General features: G+C 37.2%; 1 protein-coding gene across 7 annotated transcripts in view; it reads right to left on the reverse strand.

Moving 5' to 3' along the window:
- Positions 1–27607, reverse strand: part of HS3ST5 (heparan sulfate-glucosamine 3-sulfotransferase 5) — a 203316-nt gene that overhangs the window by 133801 nt on the left and 41908 nt on the right. The window contains exon 1 of one of the 7 annotated variants that reach the window (XM_054063392.1): positions 2808–2970. The exons of the other annotated variants lie outside the window; for them this stretch is intronic. The gene's annotated coding sequence lies outside the window, so the exon portion shown is untranslated. Of the gene's footprint in view, positions 1–2807; positions 2971–27607 lie in introns of those variants that run through there. 7 annotated transcript variants of the gene reach the window in all.

Below are 27607 nucleotides of genomic sequence, written 5' to 3' on the forward strand. Positions count from 1 at the left end.
ATATAATTAGGTCCAAAACGCAGCCTGGATAGCTGACTTGTCTGGAATCAAAGATCTTATCTGAAAACAAATTGAATACATCACATAGACATTTTCATTAACAAGAGAAGGTGACTGACAATTTCAATGTTGTATATATTTTAATAAATCAGTAGGTAGTAAAGAAAGCAATTTGGGGATCTATTTGTAAGAGGTAAGATGCAAAACTTTTGATTGCTATGAGTTATTGTGATACGAAACAAAAAGGTCTTTCATAAATCTGCAGAGAAGAAAGATTTGAAGGTGCTGGTAGAGAAAGATTATACAGTTGAGAGGCATTTATTTTTATATCAGAATCATAGAATAACTTAGATTTGAAGAGACCTATGGATGTTGGCTGTTCAAGTCCAAGCTCAAAGCAGGGTCACTTTTAACATTACATCTTATTTAGAATTTAGACTTAGAATTTACTGAGGGTACTATGCAGACAAGTTTTGAATATCAGCAAAGAACAATCATCCCCCAGATGCCCTGGGCAACTCGTGTGCAGTGTTCGACCACTCTTACTTTGAAAGGATAAAAAAAATGTTTTCTCCAATATTTAACTGAAATATCAACCATTATAACGCACAGTCTTTTGTTCTGCCCATTTCAGAGGATCCTCCACCTTCCTTGCTATCAGCTATTCCATACACCTCAAGTGCTCCATCCCCTGTACCATTTTGGCGTCTATTCTTTGGATTTGCTCTACCATGTCCACATCTGTCATGTATTGAGGGTCCCAAACTGGACACATTTCCCCAGATGAAGTCTTATAAATGCCAATTTTAGGGAAAAAGTCACTTTACTTGAATGTCTGCAAATAACTTGACAATGCTGTCTGGTGCGTAGTTAGTCTTCATGGCGCAAAAGCACACAGCTGACTTAAGTAGCATACAACTCAGGTCCAACCTATTAACTGTCAGAGACTGAATTTTAGCTTGCCCCTTGCAGGCTCTTTACATGTATCCAGCTCACACTCAGCCTTCCCACTTTTAAGGGGGCTGGTGCTTCAAAGGAAGGATAGAAGAATGTCTGTTACTGAGCTTGCTTAGCCGAGTGTTTAGTTTAATTTAGTTTTTAGCTTAGTTTTTAGCTCAGCTTAGTTTAGATGAGTGTTTAGATGAGTATTCAAATACTTTTGAGATATCGCTGTTTCAAGGGATATGGGAGGTTAAGCCTTAAGATAGCTACATAATAGTTCTGTAATAAATTGTTGTCCTACCCAACATATGGGACATGAGGTTTCTTAAACAGAAAGGAAAAATGGAATGTGTTTCCTGTTGTCTGTGAAGGATACTCATATGAACACTGGTACTTGGACAAGTATTGATATTAATAAAGTGAAAGAAACAAGTCTGAAAAGCAGGTTAAACCACATCTGTACATGCCACACAAGGTTATGCAGGTTTTCAGAATTTTTTATTGCTCTTAAGTGTTCACCTAGCAGCTAAAAAACAGTGAGTTCTTGCACATTTGTATAGTGAGATAAAAACATTACTTTTAGATGTTTCTGTGATCAGTGCCTCTGCCACCTCGAGAAAAGGGTACCAAAATACAGTCTGTGTGAAATCATTTATTTGTAAGATCATTTTAAGCTGAAACAAATTGTGAATGCTGCTTCTTGAACATCGTGGGGCAAATCCTATTGTGAATGCACAGATATAACAGTTCATAAACTACACTGGCTGTTAATTTAAGAATTGCATTTGGACTTCTAATGGCCTAATTATTTAGACCTAGAAAAAACGCCTTTTTCTCTGTGAGTAGATCTAAGGTTTGAGTCAGTTTAAATTGAGTTATATCTTAGCAGAATCTGTGTCTAGGGCTGCTCAGGTCTCAAACTCACTATTCAGGTTTACACTATGAAGTTTTTTTCACCCACGAAATTATGTAGGGGATTTTTTTAACAACATAAATATGAAACACCTCTGGCAGTATCACAAACATGTACACAAAAGGCTGACAGGTAGACCTGGCAGGTAGATCAAACGTTAACTGATAGTGGAAAGCAGAGTGAAATTCATAACCTGATCTGAAGCTCACTGAACCTCTTATTTTGGATTTTTTAAGTCATCTGGTTCAAGAGGCGTCAGACTGGCCTCATAAAAGATCTTATTTTAAAAAAAAAATACCTTTGCACTGAGGTATTTATGATATGAAACAGCATATTTAAGAAATACATGGTATACATCATCTTTTTATTGTGTCTCAGCCACTTAAGTTATGGTAAAAATCAGTAAAAGGCTGTCTATAATATTATTTGCTTTGTTGGAGTATTTTAGTGTTACAACCATCACTTCCAGCTTTCTGCACAGAAAGGTGACTGTTACAGGAGTGTCTCAGAGAACAAGCACCTCTTCTGACAACTCCCAGCAGGCAGGTTTTCAGAGGACAGGGAAAAGCACGGCAAGGAATGCACTTTGACTTCAACAAGGCACTCTTTACAATTGTTACAAATTATTAAAACTAGGAGTGGCCTTTGAGAATCAGACTATAACTAGATTTCTCAAAACTCTCACTCTTTGACTCCCCAAATAAGAAACAGAAAGTATCAATTAATCTCATTATCATCACCAGTGGAAATTTTCACTGTATTAGTCTTTACCATTGACTTAGTATCTTCTAGAAATACAACCACATTGCAGAAAATTGTGTAAAAATCAGGTGCTGCAGTAGCTAAAAGACAGCTTTCATAAGGGATCACAAATCTAGTCTATTTTAAAACCTTTCTAATCTCAAGACAATGTTGCTATATTACATAGATTATTTTAAACAAAATTACTTACCTTGTAAATCTTTCTTCCTCTTTTTACTGTATGTTCTGTGGCTTACGCAAGTACACAGTAATTAACCATCAGCACTATCCATTCTGCTTAGCTGACAACAATGCACCTGGTCTAAAATCTGTAGACCCAGTCATCCACTCTGTTGTCTCGCCTGAGATGAATCAGATGAATTCAAACTTGTCTTGTGTTTTTTTTTGTAGCAGAAGTAGACAGATTATTATTGATGGAAACAAGCAGCTGTTGATTTGTCACTGACCCCAGGCAGAGTACACAGAAATCTGATTCGGTGTCTGTAGTCTCCTGACGCTGAAACCTTGTGCAGAGGTATAATATTATGCAATTTCTAGGGTAGGGCATGGTTTTGTAAGATCATTTTTGAGACTTTCCAAGATCTGGTCAAAGATTAAACATACCTGGGAGGTCTGTTCTTTGACTTCAAATTAGTAAGTAGTAGTGTTTATAAACACTACATGCATAATGTTCTCTAAAACAGCAGAAGGGAAAGCTATGAAAATAGGAGTTGATGGGGAGGTTACTAGACTGAACACAGCATCTGTGATATTATAGTCCTTATAATATTGGGGATGTTGGAACCCCCAATAAAATGTGTGGATACATAGATTCTTAAGTGCAGGGTTTTGTCGTTTTTCTTGTTGTTTGTTTCATTTGATTTTACAGTTTGAGAATATTTTAATAGTAAATATACATTCTAATAATATCTGTCTATAGTTACATTTTAAAATACAAAACTGCTCATTCTAGTCTTTTCCAAGCTGCTTTAAGTGTACTTTTAAATGAAACAAGGAACACCTTTCTCCTGCTAGAGACTGGCACATAGGCCAATATCAGAATTATTTGACCCCTTAATATATGGTTTCTGCCTTAGGAGGTGTTCCCTGGTCTGATGCCATTCTAAGCTCTGAAATTTTTGCACATGCAACAGATCTTACAACACATACAAATCCAAACATAGCAGGAAATAAACATAGAAAATAAAGTCCTTGGGGTGTTGAATTTTACAGCATTTACTTAGATTGTTGCTCTCAGATTTAGTTGGAAATTGTTTAAACTTTGAATATTGCTTTTCTTCCTAAATGAAGCTGGATAATCTATCTGCGGTTTGTTTAAAGACCAATAAGATATTTTTTTCCCTATGGTTGAGGGAGTACAGGTTGCTAGTTTTCAAAAGATTTTGTAATAGCAATCAATCAACTTTATGAAAAATAGAGGACTGAAAAACAATTTGGATTTCCTTTCCTTCAATGATGAGATCAAAGTAGAATCAGGCATCTCAGGCATAATGAAAAGATTTTCAAGGAAGAGTATTTATTCCCACTTAGTAGTGATGACCTTGCTAAGAAGAAAAATCTCTCTTTTCTCTTACAGCTATTTCATTATGTGCACTAGGGTAAGGAAAATTCTGTAACAGTAGGAATATTGATGGTTTAAGAATAGGGGGAGTGAGATAATTGGAGACAATCAGGTTACACAAGCAGTATGGTGACTGGTAGAATTTCATAAACCATTCAGTTGCTTCTACAGGTTTATCAGTCTGCTGGAACTTGCAAGCATTCTTCCACACTTCCATTGGATAAAGGTATACTTCTACCCTTTTACAAAATTCATAGCAACTTTTCCACTCAAATTTAGAATGCCTGAATCAAACATTTCACAGAATTATATGACTTATTTTTTTTTTTTATAACACGAAGCTTCTGTTCTTCTCTTGTCTTTCTTAGTATGATTTTTAAGCTTCCCTATTATTTTCGTAGAATGACAGAATCATTTAGGTTGGAAGAGACCTTTAAGATCATCAAGTCCAACTGTAAACCTAACACTGCCAAGTTCATCACTAAACATTGTCCCGTAAGACATGTACACATTTTTTTAAAAATAACTCCAGGAATGGTGACTCAATCACTGCCCCCGACAGCCTTTTTCCATACTTGACAGCCCGTTCAGTAAAGAGGTTTTCTATGCCGTATTTCCCTTTTTGGATGATTCAGGTGTATTACAACTTTATGATGCCTGGTGTGCCAGCATCACATTTAACTTTTCAATAGTTCTTCTATTACAAAAGTGTAGTTTAAATGTTATGACAACCTTGCTCTGAATAGAGAGCACTAATCACAGAGATCACCAGCTGCTGTTCATGCTCTCAGCAGAAACCAAGAAACTACAAGTTCTGCCACGCACTGTTGACTCTACTCTCTTTCCCTGGAAGAAAAATGCAAAAAATACTTCCTTTGTGTAATTGTAGTTACCTTGTAGAAACTAATTTGCCAAAAAATCTACTGATAGGTTTCCAGATACAACTAGAAAACTGAAGTATATGCACTGAACCCTACACTAGATTATAGTTATACACTAGATTTTGAAGAAAATATTAAAAGATTAATATTCTTTTATCTGTATTCCTTTCAGAACAGAAGAATGTTGAAGAAGAGAAGTAGACAAAAGTTTTTTTAGTCAATATTTGCCAAAAAATTGGATAACATAGAACTAAGCAGACAGCAAAATATGATTTAATCTTTTACAAATTAAAATAAATGCTGATTGCTCTAGGCTATAGATAATATAATTTAAGTCTAATTTGTACATACCAAATTAAATAAGTTGTAATAAGTGAACAGGGTGAACAGAAATGTCAGATAATTTCTTGTGGGATTTATCTTACTTTTCTGCCCCCTTTTTCCTGTTATTCCTTCTGATATACGCACAACCCATAAAAGTCTGTCTTTCCTACTATCGTGATTCATCTGAACATTTGTTTTAAGTCTGATGAGTGAATGGTGGCAGAGTGAATGAAGATTGCTAATCACAGAATCACACAATCATTTATGTTGGAAAAGACCTTTAAAACCATCAAGTACAACCATAAACCTAACATTGCCAAGTTCACCACGAAACCCTGTCCCTAAGCACCACATCTACACGTATATTAAATACACCTAGGAATGGTGACTCAACCACTTCCCTGGACAGCCTGTTCCAGTTCTTGACAATCCTTTTGGTAAAGCAGTATTTCCTAATATCCAATATAAACCTTCCCTAGAGCAACACCTCCCTCACTACAATCTCCTTTCAGGTAGTTGTAAAGAGAGATAAAGTCTCCCCTCAGTCTCCGTCTCTCCAGACTAAACATTTCCAATTCCCTCAGCTGCTCCTCATAAGACTTGTGCTCCAGACCTTTCAGCAGCTTTATTACCCTTCTTTGCACACACTCCAGCAGCTGAGTATCAAACTGACAAATATATGAACAAAAGCACTCAAATTTTGTTTACTTGTTTTTCCTAAGAACTATGTTCTTACAATTAAGGGCAAATTAAAAAAAAAAAAAAGGTACCTCAAATGAATCGTCTTAACAGAAGCTATCTTTTAGATGATGAAATAAATTTTCTGCTGTAACCAATACTTTGGCTCAATTTATTATTCTGATTTGTGCTTAATGTCATTAAAGATATCAGGATAGACTGATTTTCAGAGTAGACTGCAAAAATAGCGAGGGGAAAGTTTCTCAGATTTTGATATGGCTGGACTTTGACTTTATGTACAACAAATCAATTACATAATCAAATACAGACTTACTTTCATCTCACCTCTGGAGAATGGGTTGAAAATCTGATTTACCAGAAAAAAAGAAGATTGAGTGGTTTGGCCTGAGAAAAATATTAAATGCCACCTGAGTTTGGAGCTTTATTGTTTTAGACAAGTAGCAAACGGTAGCAGGTATCACTGTTACCAGACAGGAGAAGTGATGTGGCTCTTCCTAAGAAACAAGATCTCAATATTTGGGATTTCTCTCTCTGACACAGCATTGCTCAGCAAGTACACAAAAACAGTGGAAAATTTCATCCCAATTTAAATTCCACTTTAAATCATCTTTAGTTTGATTGATGGGATCAGCCTAGATTAAATAGTATAGAGATTTTCACTAGTAATAAATCTCAAGCATTTTAGAAGAATACAATCAACTTCAGCTACATATTAACACACATCCATGTATGTGGAAGTTAAAGAACATTTCCTCTATGATCTAAGTTTAAATTGGATAACATCTGAAATTATGCAAATTATAAAAAAAACTGATTTTGTCTAGCTATATTATTTTGTTTGAACTTTATTTACAAATTGAGAAATTTTTTGGAGTTTTTTTTTTAGATATTATGTTTACAGTGTATTTACTTCACATCTACTAACTAAAGACAAACAAATATCCAGATGTACTCATTAATTTCATGTAACTTTCTAATGGCTTTATGGGGAAAAAAAATCTGATCTTTTAAAAAAATCATATAAGATCATATCACGAACTTCACTAAAGTATTCTTCTCTCTCCATAAGGTCCATTTGTCTGTAAGAATAAGATGAAATACAGTATCTTCACAAATCTGTACTGATTTCTGTTCATCTTTCTGTCATCAGCCTGGCATTTGTAAATAGTTGGATTTGGGTATTGGCTTTAGAATTCGAATGTAAAAGGGCAGTTCTAGAATTTTTAATAAAGTGTCCCCCTCCCCCCCCCCTTAGAGGGGGGCAAACATAATTCCTTTTTGTTCCCAGTTCCATACCTGTCTTCTACAAGTTCTTAAAGCTATGAGCTAATAATTTCAACTTTTCATCACTCGATTGCTAAAGAACTGTGGCTGGCTAACTTGTAAACTCTGATCACATATTGAATGCTACTAGTTTAATAGTCTAGAAAACTTTTGCTCTCTATTCTATGCTGACCTGTGCCACTGATATTCAGTGTGTTAAGCAGTCAATATTTTTGTGAAAATTTAAACATTTTGACCTTTCTAAGATCATTTATTTTTTAATATCAGCTATTACTTGTTAATTTTATTGCAAAAGTATTTATTAGCTCTTTTTTACGGAGAGAGAAGCTTTGGTGTCCTTCTACTGTAGCTCTATGTACTGTATCTCTGTGGTTATTGGCTTTGTTCCTTACAATTTCTTTGTGGTAATCCAACCTATTTTTCCCTTTCCTTAGTTTTTCTGCTTGTCTGAGAGTTACTAAACAGTTAATGATTTAGCCAAATTTGCCTCCTTCTATATTTCCTTAAGAAGGGAACAATCTGACCATCTAGCTTTGAAATTGGTTCTTAAAGGAACTACTTGTTCTGTGTAACTTCTCTCCCCTTGAGCTCATTTCTCAAATCTCAGAGTCTGTTGAATTTGACTGCTTATTTTTGTTTTGCTATTCTGCTCCCTGAGCTCATTTCTGAAAAGCTGTGAACTCTGTCAATTTACTGTCATTCGCATACAAGTTTTCTTCAGCCTTCACAGTATCAGTGAATATCTTTCTTTTGGCTGGAATTGAACTAGAAAAATATCTCCCTCTAAATGCTTTCTTGAACTTTTGTACCCAAATCTTCTCATGCCCACATTCTTAGAAAATGCTGGATATCATATCACTGTCGTACTCTCCATCCACAGTCAAAATCCCCACATGCCACTCAGTAATTCTGCCACACACACATAAAATACACAACAAGTCTCACCCACCCAATCTGCATTGAGTCTACTGTCTTCTAGTGATCCAAATCTGAAGTCAAAAGGAAGCATTTGTGACGTATCAGGCAAAGAATATTTGCCTCATTACACTGTCTGTCCTTGGACAAACTGTAACCTTATATTGCAATATTTATGTCTTATGAATTAAGAGGAGTAATTGTTATGTCTCTATTATACCAATGAAATCACATTTCCATCTTGTAGTGAGATTTCTAGCTCTTGCTTTTTATTCCTCTATTGTCTGCATTAATGCATTTTAATGTACCTTAGGTTTGTGGTACACTGATATATTATCATCCTTGATGTTCCTCTTATCATCCTATTCTCATCAAATTTTTCTTTCCTATTTTTTGTGGTTTTGTGCAGGTTTCTGATATTTCCTTTGTGCTATTGTTCCTTGGTCCTCTCAGTTCTTTGCCCGTTTCACAAGCTTCTAAGAGATATTAATTTATTCTTTTTAATCCCTGCCTCACTGCCCATGGAACTTTGCCTCAGTTAAAGCAAACTCAAGTCATCTTAGTATCATCCTCTGTGCAGTGATACACCTGTCTCCAAGACATCCATTCTGCAGGCGGCTGCTTTTAGTTCGAGCATCATTCACTACCTATAGTTAGATTACATAACGGCTTTCACATATTTTGATATTTGCATCTCCTTATGTGGGAGCTCATCAGCTCCCTAATAGGTTTCTTCTATTTGTTAGTTTCTTTTTTTGGAAAGGATTTAATTTCTGACATAAGGTAATAAGAATGTAATTATTTACAGAAAAAAAAAAAATCTATGGTTGGATTTTAATATATTCCATAGTCAGAATGCTACTATTGTTTACACACTAGACAAACATTTCAGCCACTTTCACATCGTGAGGCTTTTATGACCTTTAAATTTGATTACAACTGTATTTGGTTGACATACAGTCTTGTGAACTCTTAAAATAATCTCAGCAATACATTTTATCAGAAGATCCAAAGTCAACCGATTAGTCATCAGATCATCAATTAAAAAATAATCAGTTTTACTACGCTTAGTATTGATTGTTTGAAATGCTAAAATATACGCAGATTCTAAAACTGACAGATGCAATATAGTCATCATAAACTATAATGAGAATTCCCAGAAAAAGTTGTAACAGTTTGGTGATTTAAATGTGCTTTATTTATCACCTAACAAGATGGCAGCAATAATTGCCACCCCACAGATGACATTTTTTTGATAAAGCCTAGATCAAATTCTAAACTCTTAGCTTTGTTTTAAGGAGAGATACGGAGTTCAGAATCTGTTTCAACAGTAATTTGTGATGTTAGATACAGTATACCGATGAGACTTGCTCTGTCATCTAAAGTTTTAAGAGAAGTCAGAACAGAGAATTAAATGTTAAGTTATGGTGAGACTCTTTGAAGTAGGTTCTATTCATTAGCTGAACAGACTTCCTTCTAACTGTGAAAAATCTAAAGTTTCTTAATTCTCTAGATATCCACGTATGTATTCTTCACACTCAGACTGCTGTGAGGTGGGTTTTTTATTTTATTTCAGCTATCCTGGACTATACTGGAAAATATTTATAATGACGAAGGACAGCATACGCTTTGAATAAGTAAATCAAACTTGTGTTTGATTGAAATAAAATTCTCTGCCCTTAAGTACTGTAACTTACTCTATATGGGGCTACACCTTAAGATAACTTTGAAAATTCAGCTAGAACAGAACATTTCTGACAAGTTACAGGGTACTTTCTATGAGGATTTTATGCCCAGTCTCCTGCTTCTAAAGAGAGCAGTAGCTTATGCTCTGCCTACCCGAACAACTATTCACAGCACAACGAGTGACACTAGTAAAAGGCCATCTTGCTGATTTAAACACTGAGTAAAAGAGCAAGAACTTCTTAAAAAGGGACCCTTAGTCCCAGAATGGCCTTCTTCCTTCGTACAGCACAGCTGAGTCTTGTTCAGATCTCATCAGGGCATAATAAAATGACCTCTTCTGTAAGTAGCAACTTGTCTCTGTGCTACACTGAATACAAGAAGTATTAGGTTAAAATGGACTACAAATGAAATTACAAATATTGTCTCCAGTTTTCAGTCCTCTTTCAATGCTCAAAATCTATCTAATCCTCTGCTTTTAATTTCAGTTTTCCATTCAGAACTGATCTTGGTTTTCACTTTAAAGTGACAAGGATAAACTTCTGTTAAAAAAGATAAACAGTACACTTCTTGACAGTCTTCATGACTGCATGAATTACTGATGCCTCTTCGTGGTGGTGTATCTTCCCAGTTTACTCTTATTTATTACTAAAATCCAGTAGGTAATTGTGAATCACGCTTCCCTTTAACCCTTCTTCTCTCTTTCATACATGTGTATGATGTCAATGTGTTGAAGTAAAACATATATAAATCCTCTCATGTAGTTAGCTATTGCTATTACATTTTCAGATTAATCTGACATTCAAAAAGCAATCTAGAATGATGCATTATACACTGCATGAATCAGCTTCTAAAAGTGTTTACTGTACCAACAAGAATAACTGCTGAATATTGTGCTGGGGGCTTAAACTGACAAATATTTTGTTATTGTTCTTTCTCGCAGGCTAGGAATAATTAGCAGTTGATTAGACTTAGAAGGGAGGATTCAAAGATTTCTTCCAGATAGAATTATAAAAATATCCTTAAAGGAATAGAATACGATTCTAAATGTGCTCTGCAAACTACAAAATTTTCACCTTGAACATTTCTGGACATGCATTAAGAAGAACCTAATCAGATAAGGCAGCAAAATAAAGAAAAAATCTTTTAACCAAACTTTTATACACTGATATACAATCAGCCCTCAGAAAACCTGCTTAACTAAGAAAATACATATGTTGTATACCGGTTTGGTATTTAAAGAAGTTCATACTGTCACTTGATAGGTATTTTACAGTATAATATGTTATATTTGAAATTATGTACTAATGTTCTTTGGTTACATAGGTTAAATAGGAATCTGCTTTTATTAGCAAGCAATCACAATGAGTATTGTTTACTTCTGTACTTTATTCAGCAGCCCAATAGAAGCAATGAGGTAGAAGGAATCCTTGTTACCACTGCACAGCACTGAAAGTAACATTTCTTTTCATATATACCATGAAAGGCAGTTTGAAGAAGTGACAACAGTGTACACTTGTACTGAAGGAGAAATTGTGGAAACATATGGGTAATTATTATAAATAAAAATAGAAATTAAAGCATTTTTTAGTAGAAATGATCTTCCGTTGATTAATATTGTAGGATATTTAAAAGTAATTAGGTCAATGGAACAATTCATTACTTTCTGAATAAGTTATTTTTAATGGTAAAGTTCAGCCTTTGAATTTAGTCAGAACAATATGAGAATTCTAAGCAGAACTGGACTGTGATTCCAAAAGCTATAAGCTGACACGGGAATGCTAAATGAAGTATTTTTCACTGCAGAAACACTCTTATATTTCAATGTAAATCCTACTTGAAGTAAAACAGAATGTATAACTGGATTTGAAACTGTTTTTTTTTTATTGTTAAGCAATGCAACATTTTCATAGGAAAATACAGTGCAAGAAAGATTCTTTTTTTTTGTCAATTCAGCAAATAAGTCTCCACTTTCAATACTTCAACAAGCTAGGCATTTTTTAAATCTTATTGTATGCATAATCAGTCTTAGAGAAGACAGTATGCTCTGTAGGATGAGCTAACCACAATACCAATCTAATTTCAGCAAAAACTTCAAAGGAGAGAAATAGTAAATCAGTTACTACAATTAAATATTGCATTCCATACATACAATCCACTTTTCCCAATCAAACCAGACCTAAGGATAAATATGAAATATCAGCTGTATAAGTAATAACCATAACCTTTAATTGCTGAGATTGTCAGCAACATGAAGCCAAATAAAAAGAAGAAAATAAAAAGAGAGCAGTTCATTAATCATTGATGCAAAATCATGTCAGATATGAAGTTAGATATATTTTCTCACATTTGCATGCTGTGTTTTGACTAAAATTAAGTAGTCTAAACACCAGTACAAAGATTAGGCTGTCAGATGTTCGGAAATATAGGTATTGAAACTTTAGATGAAAACCGGAGTAAAGAAAGTGAATGTTTACAATAAAAAATGGAGTTGCAGGGAAAGGATGATTTCATGTGTTGGTCACGGCAATATTATTCTTACTTCTAAAACAACAAAGTATTTAAAAGTGCCAGCATCGCAACACAGGCCTACCCTGTTAAAAAATCCTTACTGTCGGATACCTTAATTATGGCTTGGGTGAGGATTTCTTCTCGGCGCTTGCCCCTCCCAGATGAGGACACCTATCTGCAAAAACCCTAAGTGGAGAGCCGGGTCATGCTCACTTTTATCCCAGGGAAAGACTTGGGCTCAGGCTCAAGCCTCTTGTTGCCTTCAGGGAAAGAAATAAGGCAGGGTTTGCACAATATTTTGTTTCAGATGCTGCTGTGCATGTCTTAAGTTTCCTCTTTTATTGATTTGGTTTGGGGTTTTTTTTTGCTTGTTTTGCAGTCAGCATGTTTCTGTTAGATTTAACAATTAATTCTGTTCTATTGATTAAAATAATGACTCTTGCTCTAGTCCTTTATTCTAGTATGAATACTAATTAACTGAGATGAATTTACTGGAAGTCAATGGGTCTAGTCACACAAATGAGAATGAAGTGTGACTGAACTATACTGTAACCCCAGCAGTCATAGCTTCATAAGTCATCAGGTTTTGCTTATGAAAGACCTTATAGATAAGAGAGTATCATTGGCACAAGCTTTATTTAGTACGAGGAATGAATAACATCTTGCTGCTGCTTATCACATAAGGGAGTTCAACACCCTTCTGACGGGGCAACCATCCACCATTCCTGCCCCGATACATCAAGATTTGCCCCTTCTGCTTGTATGACAGTTTGCTGAACCAGTGTAGCTCATTAGGGCAGCAAAAAGAGCAAGTAAATTTCTGTCAGATTAGTGAACTGAGTAAGAGTACTGTGAGGCTGGAGGTGGACCACAGCTCATACAAAGGAAGGAGCAAGAGAAGTGGAAAAGGGGGCAGAAGCATCTGAGAGGTGGGCAAGAAAGAGGAACAGCAAAGCAGTCTGGGAACCACACCTTTCATGGTAATTTTGCGGTTATACTGGTTTGGCTCCTTCATCTTTCTATCATCTTTCATCCATCATGTAACTTCCTGACTACTTTCCATTTGAAAAGATACCTTCTGAACAGGAATCCAGTGGGAATAGACAAGCAAGTAAGGGGCTGATCTTGTAATGAGGGACCTGCAGACTGTGTCTTAACACTAAGCGTGCCATTTATAATAACCCAAACACTATTCACCTTTTCTACTTTTAGCTACCCGTGCTCTAAACTGGACCTGGGAAATGTTAAAGTGTTTAAAGAAAAAAAAAAAGAAAGAAAAAGTCTTGCCTTATATATAAAAACATGCCATTTCATCCGTCTGAATTATAGTCAAGAGAACAAACTGCTGAACTGGCATAAATAACCATCAGGGCTCAAAGGAAGGAAGGAATGCATTGCTACTCTTGGGGAAGGAGGGGCACATTTTACACGTGACATGCTTGTGACAGAATAGGAGCATGAAGAAATTACAGGCTTAGTTCAGGCATAAGTTTAAAATTGTGAACATTGCAGACAGGCAGCAAATTAGACTGCTTAGGAAGGTTGCGAAGTCTTCCTCACTGAAGGTTTCTTAGAATAGATTAGACATGAGGCTGTCAGGATGTGCATAGCTTAGCTTGGGAATTGGGGTGCTATAGCCTTGTTTTCTACCAGTTGGTGGAGTGTTCTGAAATATTGTCAATATTTGGTTATTTCTATATTTTCAATATATTTTCAAAATCAAAGAAAAAGTTTCTTTATGCAGCTTTGCCTTAAGTAGTAAAAATGTGCTACAATTCTGTAGTTTTATTTGTCCTGTATCTCCATGGAGATTAATTTTAATAAAGGGGTAATAAAGCCATAAAGGAATACCTATTTCATCTTAAAGCAAAACTTTTTGAACTTGAATATCCACATTTATAAGTATCTGACTTATGTCAACGTCAGTAGCATTAAATTGTAGAAGCCTGTTGTAATCAAGCAGGCAATTTGGTATACATTGTCAGAAAGCCAGTTTTACTGAGCTGACTGCACTGCAATTGTTAAGTGCTATACTGCCTTTCATTTCAGACAGCTTGGAGCTGAGTTTCCAGCTCCAAGGGGAAACAGGCAGTTTCTGAAAAATCCAGACACTTTTGAGAGTCCCAGATACATTTGAAATACTCAAAGTTACCACAACAGAGTAGGATAGACTTAGACATTTCAGTGTTTCACCTACAGAGGCTTGAGCTAATTTGGAAATATACTCTACATTTAACAGATCTCATATAGTTTATGAAGTACAGAGGAGTACTAAACCTTTTCCTGTTTGAGTGTTTCTCTGGAGACCAAATCTTTACAGAATTAAAGTATTATTATTTTTTTATTTTTAACAGGAATTGTTTTGCAAGTGAAACAGATCTGGTCACTTGACGCTCCTTTGACTTCTTAAGACACAGTTTCAGGAGCGCTAGATATTTAAAAGTCACATATGAATGCCAAATCAGTCAATTACAAAGTTTAGACTTCTAGTGCATAACTAACAGATGCAATTTCATGCCCTTTCAGATATTAATGGCATCAGCACTAAGAGTAACTGAACCTTATTGATAAGTTAACTGATGAAAAAATAAACACTCCTCAGATTTTGGATATAAGGTTCCTTGTGCTGTATTTTTATCATCGCTTATATCTTACCTAAATGCACAGACTTCCACTTGCAGTATTATATTCTTGTTTACTGAAATAGTTCGCAGTTAGAGACTGAAGGAATAAAAGCCAAAAGGAAACAGATTACAGAGCCAAAAAGCCTGAACATCACTCTTGAGGCATTAGATGCCAACGGAAAAAAAAAACAAACTAAAAAAGACAAATAATGAATGATATTATAAGTGGGCAGTATCATTGCCTCAGCCTTCTCACACGTGTACAGCATTTCAAAAAGCAACAGCATATTATAAATTTGTACCAAAGCTAACAAGCCATTCAAAAGAGTCCATGGAGAGGTGATCGATTCTGTTTATGTCTTCTGCATATTCATTAACTCTATAGCTATTAACCAGAAGATGCCTGAACTTTGCTTCAATCACAGAGTGTAAAGTTGTCTAATACTTTCCACCATAAAATCTTAGTTTTAGTTGTTTGTAACCTTCACATATTTGAATAATGAGAGCTTAAAGTACCCATCCTAAGTGTCTGGAACAGACTGCAACATTTTGGTAAATTTCAGCCATTTCAAAGAGACAAACTTGGGAAAAAGCAATGCTAAAAAATATCAACCAAACAAATAAACCCCCTGGGGGTGGGGGGTGGAGGGGTGGAATAGGCAGCAGCTTGTTTTATAGACCTCAGAGTCCTCAGAGTGATTTGGCAACAAGACCCCCAAATCTTGCGTAGACATGATCTTTGTGCCAAAAGCACAAAGCAAAGTACCTCTTCTTGCATCCAAACATACTTTCATGGGCAAAAAAAAATTAAAATCAATACTTTTACACTTAATAAATTAGACTTCAATTATTTTCTCAAAGATCCTGTTCTCAGTAGGCCCGTACCAGCTCTGGGCTTCTACGTGACCCATGCCACGCACCGATCTGAGCCTGTGAAGTGAGCAAAGGAGCTGACATCTCAGCCACCACAGTGGGGGAAAGAAACCTGACTCAAGTGGGAAGGGGACAAGAGCTAAGTATGCTGCATGCATGTGCATGTGCTGATGGATGAGTGGATGAAAAGCAAGAAGGTCTGGAGGTGCAGAGGGAGCCTGAGTGAGAGATATGGCTATGGAACTGGAGACCGTCAGCAGGACAGTTCAGCCGCAGGGGTACGAGATAGGGACGGGATGGGGAGATTTCAGATTTGAATGCATGAGATGACTAGGATTGACTGGGTACCAGTGGAATTTGAAGATATTTTCCACAGGAATAACTGGAAAGACAATAATAAAGGAGAAATGGAGCCAGAAGTCTAAGAAGTTGAGAGTTGGGACAGGATTAAAAGACTGAAATAGGAATGCCAACACAACCTAAAAGCTGTAGATGCTGATGAAAACACAGAAAAGGCAAAATGAGATAAGAGACAAGATGGGTGAAAAGGTGGCTAAAAGCCAAGTGGTCAGTGAAACTACTCCTGGAGTTGGCCTGAGAAAGATATTTTGCAATATAAAAGGACATGAGTATAAATCAAGATAACAGAGACTAACAAGCTGGATGATGAGCAAGCAACTGAGATGGTCTAGGGAATAACATGAAGAAGTCTGGAGGAAGAGCCTGAAACAACTCTAAAAGTATTTGTGAAGTCACCTAGCAATTTGCGCTTGTTTCTCCTGTAACACTGATCTATACTGATCTTAAAAACTCACTTTCAGTTGTACAACACTACAGTACTCTGTCAAGTTAGATACCATAAGATCAATCTTTGAAGAATGCAACATATTAACATTAAATTTTATTTCTGTTTTCTTTTTTAATAGAAACCTTGTCTTGTTTTGTGACAGACCTGCTATATAAATGACTCTGAAGCATGCAGTGGAAAAGACTGAGAGCTGCAGGAGCTTCTGTTTTCCCCCCTAAAGGAGGACATAAGGCAAATGTTTCCAGAACTGGAACAGAACATATTTTAGTGGTAAAATGACTTTGGAGAGACAATCAAGTAACAGAATTTTTATGTGATGCTGTAAGAGTTGTTTAAATCAGATTAATCTCTGCTAATTTGTTCCTTATTTTCCTGGTAACAGATCTGCAGAAACTTTCACAATTGTAGGCGCAGAAAAAACTGTTTTGATTATTTATATTGCTGTATAATCTTGCAAAACATTGTGTTCTTCAACGTTTCAAGCTAAACTTCCAAAATCAGTGGATATTTCTAATTTTAATGTCCATATCTACAATTTATCAGCCTGTAAATGGGAACCAGTGCTCACTTCTCACAGGATATTATGAAGAAGCAGCATTAATATTTGTTAATCAGTCAGGCAAAATGGTAATGAATATCTGAGGAGGGAAAACCACAACGAAAAACACACTACTACACTCAGAATGAGCACAGTTAGTATGCAGTTAACACTGGATAAAGACAGACTAAACCAGGAGGTCAAAGAACTACACTATGCAGCTGTGTACGACACTCCTTTGTGCACTGGAAGAATGCATGGAAAACAGGACGTAACTATGTGATCCATGTGTTCTGATACACACTCTGGGGAACTGAATTTAGATGTTATAAACACTGTAATTCTGGCATTTCCCAGAATATCACTCATCTGTGTAGGAGTGTGTATGTGTGTATATATTTGCGTGTATGTATTTCTGTACAGCATGACTGTATGTGTAAAAGTCTGAGCTGTTGTTTATGTACAAGAGAAATAAACGAGCTGTATATATTTCTAGTCTCCTCTTTAGACTTTAAAGACAGGACAAAAAGCCTTTGACACAGTCCCTCACGACACCCTTCTCTCTCAATTGGAGAGAGATGGATTTGATGGGTGGACGGTAAGGTGGATAAGAAACTGGTTGGATGGTCGTATTGAGAGAGTAGTAGTCAATGGCTCAAAGTCCAGATGGAGATATGTGATGAGTGGTGTCCCTCAGGGGTCCATACTGGGACCAGCGCTGTTTAATATCTTTATCAATGATATTGACAGTGAGATCGAGTGCACCCTCAGCAAGTTTGCAGATGACACCAAGCTGAGCGGTGTAGTTGCCACACCAGAAAGATGGGATGTCATCCAGAGGGACCTGGATAGACTGGAGAAGTGGACCTCTGAGAACCTCATGAGGTTCAACAAGGCCAAGTGCAAGGTCTTGCACGTGGGTCAGGGCAATCCCTGTTTTCAGTACTAAATGGGGGATGACGTGCTTGAGAGCAGCCCTGCAGAGAAGGACTTGGGGGTGCTGTTCTATGAGAAGCTCAACATAAGCCGGCAATGTGTGCTCACAGCCCAGAAGGCCAACCATATCCTGGGCTGCATCAAAGGAAGCGTGGCCAGCAGGTCGAGGGAAGTGATTCTGCCCCTCTATTCCTGTCTTCTGAGACCTCATCTGGAATACTGTGTCCAGTTCTGGAATCCTCAACGTAAGAAGGACATGGAGCTGTTGGAACGGGTCTACAGAGATGGCTACAGAGATGATCAGAGGACTGGAGCACCTTCCCTGTGAGGACAGGCTGAGAGAGTTGGGGTTGTTCAGCCTGGAGAAGAGAAGGCTCAGAGGAGATCTCACAGTGACCTTCCAGTACCTGGAGGGGCTACAGGAAAGCTGGAGAGGGGCTATTCATAAAGGCTTGTGGGGATAGGACCGGGGGAATGGGTATAAACTGGAGATGGGCAGATTTAGACTGGACATTAGGAGGAATTTCTTCACCATGAGAGTGGTGAGGCACTGGCACAGGTTGCCCAGGGAGGTCGTGGCTGCCCTATCCCTGGAGATGTTCAAGGTCAGGTTGGATGGGGCCTTGGGCAGCCTGATCTAGTGGGATGTCCCTGCCCATGGCAGGGGGGTTTGAACTAGGTCCCTTCCAACCCTAACTATACTATGATTCTATGACGAATCACATGTCAGAACAGTATCTCAAAAGAAACTGCTACTATGTCCAGATTAAATCCTTCTTGTCCATCCAAAGAAACGCATTTCCAGTATTCAATGGTTCTCATGGAATTCATTATTAATCATCTTCACTTTAGAATCCACTATTTCCAGCAGAGAGCAAAGCCACCTAGCAACGCAGAGCATAATTTTGAAGTTCTTATAGGGTATGATAACAGGAATGGGGTTTCACTGCGTGCAATGGCCACTGTGCAAAGTGATATCATCTAAATCTTAACTATAAATTAAAAGTGATTGGCTGTTATTGTAGGAAAACTGCCGGGATCTTCAACTGCATCCATGACAAATTCAGTAGCCACCAAACCAAGATGGTTTAGTCATGGTAGACTATTTTGTGGCTTCAAGGAGCTGAAGGGAGGTTCCCCTGCCAAGTATATACTGCATGACAGCTGTAACACTGCTAGCATAATGACAATTCCCCATTCTGGGAAGAAACAAGCCAGGCTTACTGAGGCTCAAAGCATGAGGGCAACCCTGAATTCATCTACAAACTAATTTCTTCATATAGTTGAGTAGAAGTACTCCTGAGGAAGCACTGTCTTCTTTAGCCTCTTAACTATTTGGCTTGTTCCCCTGTGCACTCCTTGGACTCACTGAAAAACATGAACTTTACAGTGGAGAGGTAGATTAAAAATTGCCTGCAGCTTTGGAAACAATTTAATGTTCGTTAGTTTATTCCAATTTTGCATCTCAAAATAGTTTGATCTCTCTATAAAGCAAAAAAGCATTTCCTTTCAATTTAGTATACCGTAAAAATGACTGCAATATACATATAGCATTCGCTAAAATACTCATTATCATATCCCTGATCTCTGTACAATATCTTCAGTTTTGCAATTTACAAAAAGCTGTCTGTTTTTTGAACATTTTCACACACTCACTTTCAGTCACAACTGGGAGATATTGGCTTAAAAGTACTCCAAATGCTGGTCTTATAGATGGTCACTATGTTCAGATAAAATTAAGGTTTTTTTCCCCAGCTAATGTAGCCTGCCAAAATTATTTCTATTAGTTGTTTCTTGGCTTTTTACAATGCTAGTATCACAATGCCCTATAATTAAAGGGCATTTATGTGTCCACATTGCAGTTAGTATAAAATTGACTTGAATGGCCAAAGCCATGTGAAGCATTTGGTTAGGCAAAAAGCTGAGGAAAACTGTTATTAATGTTTCTGGACTGTTAAAAATATTTCTAAGAAATTAAGGGTTATGTTTTACCTTAACTGTGCTCACATAAAGTATGATGCATTTTAATTCTATGGAACTTGCAGTAAAAATGACACCATTTAATTCTCACATATGTTTTAAGTAGCCTATATTTTCTCTCCTTGAATTAAATTCTGGACAGCATAAGAGACTTCTGTAGTTGTATGGAAAGTATGTCTAAACTCATTTTACCATCACTACTTCCTCTTGTGTCTGATTCCAGGCCATTTAACGCCAGAAAGAACATTTGATCATCAAGCCTGACCTCCTGAATATCACAGTCTATTAAATGTCTTCCATTTGTCAGTTTAGAACCTAATATTTTTATTGGACTGATTTTTTTTTTGGTTTTGATCTGCAGGTGATTAACCTGTTGTGGGCAAGGTGAGAAACAAGCTGTCACAGTTCTTCAAAACCCTAGCCGACAGTTGAACTCAACCGACAGTTGAACAAGTATGGCATACCCAGTTAATTTTTCTACAGGACTCATACCACACAGTGCAGAGAAGTCTAATGAACTTTACTGACCTGTTGTAGAGAAAGGTTCCTTATCGGTCTCGTGAACAGCGAAGGGACAGGTACATGAACAAGACTGACTACAAAGAAGTATTTATGCTGTCTTAAACTGCTGGTCAGTAACAGCTAGCATGCTATTCCAGTTGCAGTCTGTCCCTAAAGCCTTAAAAGAGGACAAATGCAAATACATGTGACCTAGCTTTTCACCAGGGAAAAGTTCCTTTTTATGTTATGTAAGGTTAAAAACTTTCCTTATTTTTTTTGCATAGATGTGTATACATTTCTGTCTCAACTGAGTATTTTAATCAGCTTGCAAAGCATGTAATGATTTGATTTAGTGACTAAGTATGAAACTATGAATGATGCTATAGTGAATTTCTGGCTAAGTATTTAAGCTATGCATATTTCTGCTAACTTTGGAATGATTCAACAAATTGCATTTTCTGCTTATTTTATCTTCTTTATTTTAACAATAGAGCCTTAAAGTCACTACCTAAAAGTAAACAGAATGGCCATAATTAAAGTTGTTGGTTCATATACTGTGACTCCTCAACTGGTAAGGCTATTAAAACTGTTTCAGGTTAGCATGTAAAATCCCACTCGGTGAGATTCTGTAAAATCACTCAACAAAATTTCTTCATTTAAAAAGAAAAGAAAAGAAAAAACAAAAACCAAAAAAAGACTAAACTTCCCATGACATTATTTTAAACACATATGAAAACAGTACTGGCAAATTTTTGTGAATGATACTCATTGCTGTCAATGTGTCAATGAACTCATTCTGCCACATTTTTCATGCTTCCTTACAGGCGAAAAACCTACCCACCCAACACAAAACTCAAATGTAGATTAGTTGTATAAAAAATGTTTTGTCTACAGAGTTCTTAAGAACACCACAGTACAAATAGTTCCTGCATTTAATACAAATATTAAATTTACAAATATTAAATTAGCATGATGTGAAAGATACTAATCTGTATTACCAAACACCCGAATAATGATGACTAGCAACTACAGCATTTTCTTGCATCTGAACTGAAAAGAGAAAAAAAACTTGACTACTACTGAGTCTTCCTTTTTTCCAAGAAGTACTCCATTTGCACTTCTAATTTTGTACAGGTTATTCAAAAGTAATCGCGTTAATTACCAATACTTTTGTAAGAGTCTAAGTTTTCTGAGATAGGGGATGTACATGACAATACAGTAACTCTTCAGTGTTACACTGTCTATCATAAATAGATCTCAGGTATGGATTAGAAATGTTAAGATCAGGGAATCATTGTACCAGATCATCATTTTCCACAAGGTAGAAAAACTATAGGGTCCCATCTGTCCGTCTGTGTGAAGATAGAGGATGTCTCGCTTTTGAACTTGATAAATGTGAGAACTGAGACAAAGTAGCTCATCTCCAGAAAAACTAGGTGAAGCTTACTTGGAATAACTTTGTTGGCTTAGTCCGGCACCCTTCAGTGCTAGAAAAAACACTGGGAAAGGCTCTTGAGAACACATGTTGATAAAAGCAAGAGCCGATAAATTCTGGATAGAAATTAGGAAGAAATACAAAGTGCAAGCTCTTGTTAAAATCCCAAACGAAACAAACATGTCTGAAGAGATAGGTTTGCTTTGAGCTTTTTTTCCACCACTGCAATTAAATTAAACTACGCTCTTAAAAAGAAATAAATAAATAAACAGACACAGCAGATGAGACCAGAAGCTCAGATCTCATCCAAATAAGATCTTTCTTTATTCCAGCACAAACCAAGTTACAAATAGTCTATATGACATGGGAAATTAACCATCAGGACCAGAGCAGAACACTTAAATGCTAATCTACAAAAATAAATCAGCCATATATTTCAAAGAAAAATATTTGGACCATAAATATTGGTCTACACAGAATTTTATTTTAATACCATTTCACATAGCCAATGCTGTTATTACTTTAACTTTTTAGTGAGAGAAATATATTAGTATAAGCCCTGATGAGAATACTTTTACAGAACAGTCTTCTACTGTAAGCGGCATTATAGGAGTACTTTGTGCTGGAATACAACAAGCAAAATGCTTCTCTTTGAGAAGTTAACTTAAATCAGCAAAACTGTAGTCCAGTAGTATAGTTTACTCCAGAACAGCTTTCCTCTTCCTATGATAAATAAGTTATCTTGAGACCCAGGCTGCACTTAACAGGTTTGGTGATAAGAGCTACACTGATAGAATTATACCAGCCATTCTTTGTAGTACAGAAATAGATCACTCTGATAAAATAGCTTTCTTTGCAGGTATGTTTAAGCCAGCTCCTTGAAGACAGTAACAAATACTATCAAAATAACTTTTTTCTGCCTCTTGATCCAATAATTTTTACTTTCACTACTATTTCTCTTAGGAATGTCATATCTGGAGTGACCAGAAATGCAGCATCTTTGAATGTAGACTGCTGGCACAAGCTTAATATTTTTGGCTTACTGCTTCCTTACATGCTGTTAAGTGATTTTACTCCTATGTGTCAACCAGAGTGTGCGCTGTCAAGCCTTCAGCTAATATAGCTGTGCCAGTAAAACCTGTAATATGAATTTGGCCTTAGACTGGTGTGACTTATTCCCTTTCCTTATGAGATTGAACTAATATATGCCCACTTACACTGTGTGTCTACTTAAATCACAGATCGTACCAATACAGCTTTTAGTATGTACTAATGCACTAACCTTAATGTCCTGCCTTCAGGGCAGAATTGCACTGATTTAACTTAAATTGCATTTCAATCTGGCATAAAGCTTTAATACACAAATTTAGTCCTGCGAATCAGCTGCTCCAATGTTCTTATGCATAATCTTACTCTGCAGCATCCTCTGTACATGTCAAGAAGCTTACTCTCCTTACAAAGGGTAACCTGTATCAAATACCTTACATTTATCATGAGGAAATGGAGCATGCACAATACACAGTTATCATGGAGCCGCTGATGCCTGGTAACATATTGTCACCCGGTCACCAGCTCATATATCAAAGCTGATAGTCATACTGTGATAGGCACCTGCCTGGGCATTTAAAAAAAGAGCATGTCTAAATATTTCACACAAGTAGAGTAAATCAGTCTATCCCAAGTTTTATGTTGCCATATCAACACAATTTAGAAGGAGTCTGTATAATTTAATTGTAGATCTGTGTCTCCATGTTGCACTGAAGTTGTCTCTGGAGCTGCACTACAGATATACCTTTAATCTTCAAGCATACGAATATAGTTTTTAACAAATGGTGACACCCTCGTCCTGAAGAGCTTCAAACTCTCAACAGTCATGAGGCAGCAACTTGGAGAGACAGGCATTCAGATTGCCCTAAATGAGGGTGTTGTGGTTTTAAGTCCCAACTAGCAACAGAGACCATGCAGCTGCTAGGCTCAACAGGCAACAGAGAACCACGCAGCTGCTTGATCACCCCTCTTCCTTCTGAGCTCCACTGGGGAGAAGAATCAAAAGAAACAAAGACAAAATTTGTGGGACAGGACAAGGACAGGGAGGGATTATTCACCAACTACCATCCTGAGCAAAACAGACTCAACCTGGAGAAAAAAAATCAATCTAATTTATTACCAATCAAGTCAGATAAAGATACTGAGAAACAAAACCAAATCCCCAAAAGAACACCCCCTCCACACGCCCCCCCCCCCCCCCCCCCCCCCCCCCGCCCCACGACCCTCCCTTCTTCCTGAGCTTGACTTTGACACCCAATATTCTCTACCCCCTCCCCACCAGCAGTGTAGGTATACGGGGAATGAGAGTTGTGGTCAGTTCATTACACATTGTCTTAGCCACTCCTTCCTTCTCAGGGAGAGGACTCTGCAAACTCTTCCTCAGCTCTAGTGTGGGGTTCCTTGCATGGCATACAGTCCTCCCTGAACTTCTCCAACATGAGTCCTTTCTGGGGATGGCAGTCCTCCACAACCTGCTCCAGCGTGGCTCTGCATGGAGTCATGTCCTCCTTTGGGAACCTCCACCTGGTCCAACGTGGGGTCCTCCACAGGCTGCAGGAGGACAGCCTGCTTGACTGCAGTCATCTCTGTGGGCTCCAAGAGAATCTCCGCTTGGGTATATGGAGTCCCTGCTCCCCCTCCTTCTTCACTGACGTTAGTGTTCTCTGCAGTGGTATTTTTCTTGCATGCGATGTTTGCACAGTGTTTTCTCTTGCAGCTGGTGTCTGTAGGGCTGTTTCTGTCATATCCCCCTTCTCTCTCTCCACCACCAGACTGGGCTGGACCAGCCTGATTGGTCCAATGAGCCCTGGCAGCCCAGCACAGACATGGACAGAGAGAGGTAGGGCTGTGCCTACCCTCTCATCTCTCTCATCTCTCTGTTTCTGCTGCCCCTTCACCATCTTTTTCCCTTTCTTAAATACGTTATCACAGACGTCATACCACACTGATTGGTTTGGCTTTGGCCAGAGGTGGATCCTTCTTGGAGCCAGCTGGCCCTGCCTTCTAGCAGCTTCTCACATAAGCTGCCCCTGCAACCCCCCGCCTCCTAACAAACCTCGCCACACAAACCCAACACAAAAGATTAATATGATTTTTGGTTGTTTTTTTTTTTTGTTTTTCTTTTGTTTGTTTATTTGGTTTTTTGTTTTGCATAAAGTTACTGTGGAGTGATTTCATTTATGCTTTGACTTCTGTGTCTGTGTTCATATGTCTATGGCTTTATGTCAGTACATCCTCAAGTCTAGCCCCAGCACACTCAGAAAATATATTATTCAAATGAGAACAGTGTCTATAGACATATTTCAATCTATTTTGCAAGGCCATTTTAATTCATCTTTTTGGTTTATACCTATGTAACTTTCTTGTGTGGCCAAGATTAGAGGGGGAAATGCAGGTGGTGGAAAGAATTTTTTCCTTTTTTTATTGCTATGTTCTCTTTTTGAAGAGATAAGCGGGAAGAAGGAATTTGCATTTTTATTTAAAGCAACAGAAATGAATTTGCATTTTACCAAGAACTGCAGTTTTTTTTCAACGCCTAATAAAATATTGATATTAAAATAAACAATGAAGGCATTGAACAAACAAAAATTTTAATTAGTGCTGCTAAATGATGAATTCAATTTTCTTTTCGTATTTAGAACCCTTTCAGATGCTGCACACTGCTCTTTTTGGATTCAGGAAAATTTATGTTTCTAACTACTGCATCTAAAACACAGACATAGCCTTAACAATTGGAAATGAAAAATAAATATATTAGCTCTGCTGTTGTGAGCTAGAGCTCCAAAGGTCACACCTGAGCTCCAAAGAGTGACTAAAAAGAATATAAGCATGGAAAGGAAGGCTCAAAGGAAGGATGAGCAACAGGCAGGAGTGTCTCTGGGAAGGACTTTGGAAGCTTTGAGAAAAGGTTCTGGCTGATGGAAGAGAAAAGAAAATTTCTTCTTGTTCTTCCTCTCTTCTTCTGAAGTGAAGGACTGGTCTTGCCTGAAGGTGGCTGGCTGGGTTTTGCTTTGAATCCCAGTATTTATTTAATGAAGCCAAAAGGACTAAATGAAGCCTTCCTGCTCCTCTTGCTTTTGTACACCAACTTCTATAAACTGATTCACCATAATTCTTTGGCTTGTCCTAAAACAGGAATCTCATATTTCCTTTTGCAATGCTAAGTGGGCCCAGCCATGCTTCACTTTCAAGAGCAAACAGCAGTGTAGAGTAATCCGAGCAAGGCAAAGGGCCTGGAATTTAACTGACCTTCTTGACTTTTCACAACGGATTCCTCATTTCTGGAACAGTAAGAGCAAAGGGACAGCTCTCCTCCAGAAAAGAATTAATGCAAGAGATGATAGAAAGGGAGAGAATTCATAGAGGGCAAAAGGGAGCACAAAGCAAAAGCAGAGCAGGTTTAAATAACGGAGTTTGCAAGAGCTTCTGCTGGGATTCCAAAAAGACACTTCGGATGCATACATGGCAGCAGCACTTAACTTTAAGTTAATAACACTGTTATAAAAATAAGACATTTGCATCAATAAATAAATGAATAAAACAAGTATTTTAAAGACATATTATATGCATTTAATATCCTCTTGGAGCATGGACTGTACACGTCATGTAATTCATTTACTGTACGTGTGCAAGAACAAAGACAGTGTCTTTATCAGTGTCGATTCTCTTTAGAAAACTACTGAAGGTTATAACATATCTAGTATTACAGAAATGTCTACTTTTCAATGGTATTAAAGCCCTGGACCAAAATTCAACCTTTGATCTTAAGTTAGAGCTCCATGAAATTCTTGAATTATAGATTCTGACAAAGCAAAAAACATTTCCTCTTATTTGAGAATTACTGCATATGGAATTTTAGACTGATAATGTTGTCTACATACCAATTTTCAAATCCTACAAATTTATGTACCTAATCTTTTTTTTTCCTGAACTGGGACACATCAAGAAATTCATTCTAAAAGGCCTGTGCTCAGGACTTCTATGGGTATTTCGAGCTGGGCATGGAGAAGACATTCAAGTTATTACTAAAGTGGTGTTTTTTCCAGGTTCTGCCAATGATTTTGACATTCTCAATGTGAGAAAAAATTACGGATGCTTGACACGTGTGTTTGGAATAAATGTCCTTTTCAACATTTAATAGACTTTCAGCTCATACTGACCTATGTCACAGTTTGTGGCCTTCTTTTATTGCCCGTGCCCTGTATTCTTAAGGACAATACTTGTTCAAATGCTCAAATGAAACTAAATAACATTTGTGCTTAGTAGTGATTTGCTGATCCAATAAGGAATATATCAACTATCAAGCAACATTGTTTGTCAGGATATTATAAGCGAAAATATTTTCTCCGGTGAGAGTAGCACATGACCCCCTGACAGGCGATCTCTTCTT

The sequence above is a fragment of the Cuculus canorus genome, chromosome 3 (genome assembly GCF_017976375.1).
Source record: "Cuculus canorus isolate bCucCan1 chromosome 3, bCucCan1.pri, whole genome shotgun sequence".
In the NCBI taxonomy this organism is placed as follows: Eukaryota; Metazoa; Chordata; class Aves; order Cuculiformes; family Cuculidae; genus Cuculus; species Cuculus canorus.